At 38.0% G+C, this 9,468-nt stretch overlaps 1 protein-coding gene across 3 annotated transcripts in view; it reads left to right on the top strand.

The window, feature by feature from the left end:
• Positions 1 to 5,797: 5,797 nt before the first annotated feature.
• The window catches only part of LOC115410667 (neoverrucotoxin subunit alpha-like), a 14,907-nt gene continuing 11,236 nt past the window's right edge, over positions 5,798 to 9,468 (top strand). The window contains exons 1-3 of one of the 3 annotated variants that reach the window (XM_030122410.1): positions 5,798 to 5,843; positions 5,929 to 5,995; positions 6,479 to 6,577. The gene's annotated coding sequence lies outside the window, so the exon portion shown is untranslated. Of the gene's footprint in view, positions 5,844 to 5,928; positions 6,017 to 6,478; positions 6,578 to 8,365; positions 8,966 to 9,468 lie in introns of those variants that run through there. The other 2 variants (XM_030122409.1, XM_030122411.1) reach the window with 2 other exon arrangements.

Raw genomic sequence — 9,468 nt, forward strand, 5'->3', positions numbered from 1 at the left:
AGAGTCACTGATAAAGAAAAATCAAGTCAAAAATGCTGGTTGGCTGAACTTTCCAAGATACAACCTTGGGTCAAAATGTGAAATTCAAGATTTAACGAGAGAATGGGTTTGACTCCAAAGGAATATTTGTCTCAGAGCTACAAGATCTACTTCAAAACACTGTCTGCACATGAGAATACATTCACTTTACAGGTTCTATTTAGTGGAAGATTTATAAAACTATTATATAAATGTACAGAAACCAATATATATGTGTAATAACACTTAATCATATACCTTGAAAACATCAGCAAACCGGCACTTTTGTCATTTATTTTCTAATTAATCTTTATTAAAGGTCCCGTATTATGCTATTTTTCAGTCACGTCATATAGGTCTCAGAAGCCCAAAAACATAGTATTTAAGTTTGTTCGCCCCAAAATCATCCTTTGTTCGGAGTTTCAGCGGTAGAAAAAGTCCCTGTGACCAGCCCTCCTCAGAACAGGCTGTTTCTGGGCCTGCTTCCGGGTATGCAAATGAACGCATCTGTCCACGCCCACTCCCCCTCCCCTCTCTGGGAGAGGACGCGGCTTCCGTTAGCGGTACTACGCGCTAATGTTGAGTGTGAAGCCATGGCTCTCTCGTCTACAATACACACGTCTCAGACAGAACGTCTTTCCAAACACTGGCTTTCTTTGCCTTGAGGCGTGACTGAGCCCCGATGGAAAACAGCGGTGTTGTGTCGGGTTCGTGGACCTGACACGGAAAGACGCCTGCCGCCACTAATGCAGGCAGCTACTAACAAGCCTGATGCTAACTGTACTGATGCCAACCACAAAAGGCCCGTGTTCACAGTAGTTCTGTTCAATGTCTCTGGATATTATCAGCTCTTGCATGTTAACGGGGACGCAAACGTTAGCAGCAGTAACCGAGCTATGTTAGCTGCCATGCTAACGTTAGACGTACACATCAACAACCACCAGCTTATCCGCAATGTAGGGGTATGCAGTAAAGATACAAACAAATAAGAACTTACATCTCCCACACTTGGACTTGGGTCACGAAGCGTTGGTACTGCGTCCTTCTTGTTTCGGAGTCTTTGTGCTAAGCCGCAGCTGTATGGGCCCATGTTAAAAAACACTCTTCCGTGAAATGCCGGGGACACACATACAGGTGTTTGGGAATGTTGTTTGGTCCATGACCATCACAGATAGAATCCAGACACTTTTTACGGAGAGGCTCGAAGTGGGGAGCAAAAATAAACTCTGGTGTTGGTGTGTGCAGCCAACAACACCACAACTTGCGTGTCTCGCCTTCGCCATGTTTGTTGTCCAAGAGGTACTTTGCCAGGGCGGGGCTCGCTTTGCGAGGGTGGGGGCACAGTCAGGGGGAGGAGTTAAATCCGCTTATGTCGTCATAAACGGAGCCAACTCAAACTCGGCCGTTTGAGCATTTTCACAAAATGTGGTGTAGCAAGGCAGGGAGGAAACAGACAGTTTTCACATTCCAACCTCATAATGAGACGACTGCAACACACACTACTGTAAGAAAACTGTCACAAAGTCAGATTTGCATAATACGGGACCTTTAACATACGTAACATTTAGCACATTTAATGTCTGAAGCAAATCATTTCTAAAAAATTGTAGACCAGTGATATATTCCATAACTTTACATATATTCCATATAACTTTACATATATTCCATATAACTTTACACATATTCCATATAACTTTACATATATTCCATATAACTTTACACATATTCCATATAACTTTACATATATTCCATATAACTTTACACATATTCCATATAACTTTACATATATTCCATATAACTTTACACATATTCCATATAACTTTACACATATTCCATATAACTTTACATATATTCCATATAACTTTACACATATTCCATATAACTTTACATATATTCCACATAACTTTACATATATTCCATATAACTTTACACATATTCCATATAACTTTACATATATTCCACATAACTTTACATATATTCCATATAACTTTACACATATTCCATATAACTTTACATATATTCCATATAACTTTACACATATTCCATATAACTTTACATATATTCCACATAACTTTACATATATTCCATATAACTTTACACATATTCCATATAACTTTACATATATTCCACATAACTTTACATATATTCCATATAACTTTACACATATTCCATATAACTTTACACATATTCCATATAACTTTGCACATATTCCATATAACTTTACATATATTCCATATAACTTTACATATATTCCATATAACTTTACACCTATTCCATATAACTTTACATATATTCCATATAACTTTACACATATTCCATATAACTTTACATATATTCCATATAACTTTACATATATTCCATATAACTTTATACATATTCCATATAACTTTACACATATTCCATATAACTTTACATATATTCCATATAACTTTACACATATTCCATATAACTTTACATATATTCCACATAACTTTACATATATTCCATATAACTTTACACATATTCCATATAACTTTACACCTATTCCATATAACTTTACATATATTCCATATAACTTTACACATATTCCATATAACTTTACACATATTCCATATAACTTTACATATATTCCATATAACTTTACATATATTCCATATAACTTTATACATATTCCATATAACTTTACACATATTCCATATAACTTTACACATATTCCATATAACTTTACATATAATTCCATATAACTTTACATATATTCCACATAACTTTACATATATTCCATATAACTTTACATATATTCCATATTTCCTATAAGATTGGGTGATTTTGTCTGTATTATATGAGACTTGTTCAACTTTCCTGTGTGTTGTGTTGAACGTCCAAGGCCAGTCTGACATCTGTGTGGAGAACAGGTGCTTTCTCACAGACAGCTGTATCTCTTCTTGTACTCTTACACATTCCAGGCCAAACTTTTTCATTAGTTTCATATCAGAGACAATGACCAACTGGATTTTCTTGTACACTCATGCAGACAGCGTTGCCTCTGTACGACCTGTACCTTGAAGCTTCAATAAAATGACACTGAAAAGACACTGACCGTCTAAAATGACCATTTCTTATTGTGAGGATGAATGAGCAGAGTATTTTATCCACAACAACTTGGCATCACGGAAATAAAAAACATAGGTATTACTTTAACATTCTATCATTTGAGACTTAAAATAGTCCAAAAACATTTCATCACAATGGAATACATTTTACTGTTAATTAAGGCTGAAATCTGAAAATGAATTAACTTTACCAGTCAAATAGTTCTGAAATAACCCTTTTAACAATCAGTGACAGTCTCCAGTAGGGTGCTATAATAAGAGGCCTTCAACAGAAATCCCACAAAACTGTACAAGAAGAATAGGACCAGGACCAAAAGAGACCAGTGAATGTTTTGGGCAGATAGTGGGTGGACTCTCATGTACCTTGAATCGCGGAGCTTCCCTCCTCCTCGTTGATTCTCCAGACCGCAGGACGTGTGTGTGTGTGTGTGTGTGTGTGTGTGTGTGTGTGTGGGGGGGGGGGGGGTCTGAACAACTCCTTTATTTCACATCCATTTTTTCAGCTGGTGAGTTTTAGTCTCAGCAGGACGAGTGAAAACACACGAACATAGTAAAAACAGCAAAAACCCAACAAAACCTGGGAGCTCCAGCACTTAGACCGAGCCCAGACTTCAGCCATGAAACAGGAACTTCAAACCTGGGAGCTCCAGCATTTACAGTCTATTTCAGGGGGTAACCACTGTAAAAAGTCTATGTCAGGGGGTACTCCGCTGTAAAAAGTCTATGTCAGGAGGTACTCCACTGTAAAAAGTATGTCAGGGGGTACTCCGCTGTAAAAAGTCTATGTCAGGGGGTACTCCGCTGTAAAAAGTCTGTCAGGGGGTACTCCGCTGTAAAAAGTCTGCGTCAGGGGGTACTCCACTGTAAAAAGTCTATATCAGAGGGTACTCCACTGTAAAAAGTCACCTCAGCCCTAGGAATGTTATTTTGGGTGTCTTTGACTTTTGTCAAATTGAATGATTGTTAAAATGTGTCTGTTTCTGAGTCATTGTTAAATTGTTGGGAGTCTAGTTTTTGATATAAAAGAAACCAGTCAAAGTTTTCCTGCTGGTGTTCACTCATCTCAGCGTCAGGATCCCTTCTTTTGTACACAGTACTATCAGCTTGTTTTTTTCTTTAACCGATAAGCCAATAGTTTAGATGTCTTACCTCCAGTCTCCCAGTTTCTCTATTTGAGATAGACAAGCTTTTTCTGTGTTTCTTGTGTTTCTATGTCATCAGTCTCATTTTCGACTATTTTTATGTCATGCTCATGTTTCGAGTCCATATTATCTTTATGCTTTCTTTGTGTTTTTAAACTGAATTCTAATTAACCTAGAATGCTTAATGTTGTTCTGCTGGTATGATGGTTTTTCCAGTTAAGGCATCACTTTCAGTGGTTTTTTGATGGTTTATTACATAAGGCACCAAATAATTACTTTTTTTCTCCAAGTGTTACAATCGCATTTTCTAATAACTGATGCAATAAGTTAAATAAGTTATCACAAAATGCAGCATTTTATTACAAAATGGGGTGTTGTCACTTCATAATGGGGTGAAAAAGTATTACATTACTACATATTGCACCGTTATTACACAATGCGACACTACATGCGTCACTAACACACAGTGGTCATGTCAGCTGACAGGAGCAGAAACCTCATCTTACTGTTTGGTCTGCTGTCCTAGAATAACTGTCTGCCTGATATACGGCTGAAAATCACCCCCCCCACAATGAGATAATCTGAGTAAATTATACATTTCCTGAATCCTTAGAGTCATGCCAGTATTGCAGTATTTGTATTTTGTATCTCTGATGCTTCCTGATGCCACAGGACTAAAAGGAAAGAGATGATTTAGGTGAAAATGGTAGGAAAATGTGTGTGACTAAAAGTTTGAAGAGCTCCAGTGTCTACTGTCCTCATCAAAAGTATTCAGAAAAGAGCTGGAATGAAAGCCCAGAGTGTCCCCTTTAAAATGATACCAAACATATTCATATAAAACACTGAAACATGTCTTTAGTCAGGGCCAATACCAAGATATGCACTAATGTCAAAAATGCATTTTTTCATCGGGGGTGGGTGTCTTTAACAGTTGATAACAGTAATTTAGCTGTGACTCCAGAAAGGTTAAAATACCAAAATGCTGACTACAGACATGGATCTGTTCAAAAGTATAAGCAACCTCTGACACCTTGAGTGGTACCGACATCTCGTCTGGCCCATGGACTCACAGTGTTATCAGCACCAACAGCGTCAAAAGCAGAACTAGGAGCCGACCATCTGATGTGGACGTGATCGACTCTGATGCCAAGTATGATAATATTTGATCTACGACTCTGTTTTGAACGTGGCTTAGTGGGAACACCAAATTTCTCTAATTGGCGCCAGGTCACTGGAAACTGAACACAAACACACAATTTACCAGAAGTTACTCAGCTTCATGAAATAAGATATACACACCCATAAGACTTCATCAAAATACCACAAAATATCATTATTATGTGTACCAACTGTACATGTGCATGCTTTATGTATCCCAGGTGTCCTCACCAATTTTGAAATTATTTATTATTATCTAAATTCCAAAGTGAATGAAACTTGCAACTGGAAGGAACTTTAAATATTGTCACTGTGATTGTGTTTATCTGTTTTACTTGTTGTGTGCCTGCACTTACCTGTGAAACCGGAAACAGTCACAGTATCACAAGATTAAAGCTCCAATCAGAGCAGGGCTGAACATGGACAAATAGAGCTGGTAAATACCCTCCTGTTTAAACACTGATCTGCGCCACATTTATATTCTTGGACAGTTCGATGTATAGATGTGTTTTCCGCTTCAGTTACAGAGGTCTGTGGAGGACGAGTGAAAGGGAGAAGAGAGGAGAAGTGAACTGAACTCCTGAGTTGGTCAGCTGTATTGCAGTTGTGGTTAGCCTAATGCTATTGTTCTTTGGATTTCACAGTGAACTGCTCTGATTGCTGCTACTATATATTATCTAACATGTGTATATGTCTGGAAAATGCGCGGACTTGGTGTATTTAACTGAGCCGTGCTTGCTAGTTAGCAGACGCTAATTAGTGGTCACTAGTTAGCGCTAGCTGCTAGCATTAGCATACTAAACCGGAAGTGCTATCCGCTAAACCGGAAGTGGAGTCCGTAATCGACAAAACCTGTTTAATGTTTACTATGGACAAAAGTGACCATGCATTGGAAATATTATTTAAGTTTTGTGTATTTGAAGTGAAATTATGCACTTTTGATAACTTTGGATAAGGAATTTGATGTCAAAACTGGATACAGCTGTAGATTTATGATTTATTTGAATGTGTTTGGTTTGATTAACCTTATCAAAGAATGAATGTAATTAAAGTCGGCCTTGTGTTATTCAGGACAGGTTTTTTCCTGTGACTGGAAACCCAGATGGCGAGCTAGAAGCAAAAAGAAGAACCTGGATCTGCTGAACTGAACTGATCTGAGCCACCAGTATAGTAGGCATACACACACACACACACACACTGCCCAGCCCAGTGGAGTCTATGCACAGCTCCACTACTTCCTGAACTTCAGGTGAGTCCTTTATTTCCTGTCTTTCATTATTGGACACACTGATTAATCCAGGTGTGTCTGCTACTTCTTGTCGTGACTACTGATTAATTAGGCACACCTGGATTAATCAGTGTGTCCAATAATGAAAGACAGGAAGTAAAGAACTCACCTGAAGTTCAGGAAGTAGTGGGGCTGTGCACAGAGTCTATTCTCTTATTTAATTTTGGACTCTTGACTTTTTTTTTTTTTCTGACTACAACGGACTACTTTTTTTCTGGATTTTTGGACTTCTGACTTTGTTTTTTTTTTTCTTCTTTATTGAATTGGAACTGATTGTAAACCTGTGTGAAAATTATTTCATGTGGAAGAACAGAAAAAAGATCCCTCAGATTGAAACTCTGTAAGGTACACCCAAATTAAGAATTATAAATGATTGTTTTTTTCCAAACAGAAGAACATCATAGTAATAGAAGTGGTTGATCAAACCTTTGTTTTGCATATATTGTAAATATTTCTTTTGTCGATATATGGTACCACTTTGACTTGCAACTCATGTCTCCTGGTTTTCATTGCATTCTGTGCATCAGTTTAATTATTTCCTCGCACTAGCCGATCCTGGAAATCTTCTGAATTCTCTTAACATTTATTGCTAAACTAGCCTATAGCAAAGCCACCTGGTAATGCTAATCATTCAACGCTCATTATAAAGCACTTGCTACATTTAACATTAAATATAACTATTATGTGTACCAACTGTACATGTGCATGCTTTAATATTATAAATATCATTATTATTTAAAGTCAGCTTTAAGGGGAACAGAAGCATTTCAATCAGATGTTTGGAAAAAAAATGTTTTAATTCAATCTTAAATAAATACATTTGACAAAACAAGAGACACAGAATTAAAATAATGAATTAATGTCAATGGAAATAAACAGTATTATAAATATACATTTTGTGTAATTTTGCTGATCTCAACTAGTTCCTAAGTGCTTTTATTGGCATTGTATTTATTTAATAATACAGTAATAGTTAAACAGTAATAGTTTTTATGTATTTTATTGAATCTGTTTTTACTGTGTTCTTATTCTTTTTTTGTTGTTGTGTTTAAAGCACTTTGATCCAAAGTACTATATAAATATGTATCATCATCATTATTATTATTATTATTATTATTATTATAACTAATTCTGAAACTGGCTTTTCCATCCGTCCTTAAGGACAGTGAACTACACATGGGACATACTGATGAATAAATATGATGACTATGACTCCATTGTATCTATGAATGAAGGACAAACTGCACAAAAATGCAGTTGTATTTATGGATTAGTGTGTGATCACCTGTATTTATGACATTTTTGAAGTCTTTCATTCTTAGACAATAACATATGGCTATTATATTATTCCAGGGGAGTCAGTCCATCCAAATAATGACCATAATCAGATTGTTTATTCCTCTGTACACAGACGTTTACTTTTATTTGTATATATACTACTACTACTGGGGCTCCTGCGATGGGGCGGGTGTCCCGTCCCGGGGCGTTGAGCCGACCAGGTGAACCAGTGTTTTCCATGGCTGGCGGTCTTGCTCCGGCTGCTCTGCGTCCTCCATGCTAACTCCATGTTGTTGGAGGTCGCCCGCAATGACGTGGAGCCATCGGGTGCGGGGCTCGCCTCATGGTCGTTTCCAGTCTGCGGCCTTTGGGTCAAACTGAAGGACGGCTCTTGTTGGATGGTCAGGAGGGAGGCGGAGGACACAACTGAACCAGCGGGGGCGACGTTGCGCGGCCAGGCTGGATGCTTTGGGCTGGCGTGTGTGGGCTCCAAGCACCTGATTGGAAACCCGCTGGGGTCACCTGATGTTTTCAATAGTTCTCAGAGCCCTGCTATCAAAGCCATCTGTTCTGGCAGCCAGAGTCTGGTTTAAGGGCCATGTTTCTGAGCCATAGAGCAGGATGGAGAGGACGGCAGAGTTGTAGATCCGGAGCTTCGTCCTGCATGAGATGGTCTGGTGCCGCCACAGTGGTTTCCAGAGAGACTGCAGAGCTGATGCTGCCAGGGCTCTTCTGTGGGTAATCTCTGGTTTTAGGTCCCCGTCGTCTGTCACCATGGACCCCAGATACACCAAGCTCTTGACAGGCTCTACTGTATCAGGACCAAGCTGCAAGGGAGGTGGATCCGGCCCACCACCGACATGCATGAACTTGGTTTTTGTCCAGTTCACTTGGAGGCCAAGCTTCTCTGCCTCTTCACTGTATATGTCCAGAACATCTGTCAGCTGACTGTAGGATGTGCTGAGCAGGATAGTGTCATCAGCGTACTCCAGGTCAGTCAGTCAGTTGTATATATATATATATATATATATATATATATATATATATATATATATATATATATATATATATATATATATATGATGTACATATAATAATGTGTGGATATTTTGTCTTGTTTTTTTTTTTTTGTTTTTATCCGAGAACACATGTCTAACTTTATTTTTGTGGACACATAATGATGATAAAACTTCTCTAATCTTGAAGACGTTACCAGTTAAGGGCGGGGCCACATTCAGTCAAATATGATCTGAGGTGGGCCGGACCATTAACGAAAAATATAATAATATATAAATAATGTCAACTTTCCCCCACGTTTTACGGTGAAAAAAGTAAAATTACACTATTGTGACACGTAGCACCATAATCTCAAAAAACCATTACAACATTAGTTAAGTGAAATTATTGTCCCAGATTTCTTTATCTTTATACACCGGGTAACTGACTTTGTTGTATTCTGGGCTAAGTCTACGTGCTTACAAAGTACATGACCACC

This window comes from Sphaeramia orbicularis, chromosome 19 (assembly GCF_902148855.1).
Source record: "Sphaeramia orbicularis chromosome 19, fSphaOr1.1, whole genome shotgun sequence".
Lineage (NCBI taxonomy): Eukaryota > Metazoa > Chordata > Actinopteri > Kurtiformes > Apogonidae > Sphaeramia > Sphaeramia orbicularis.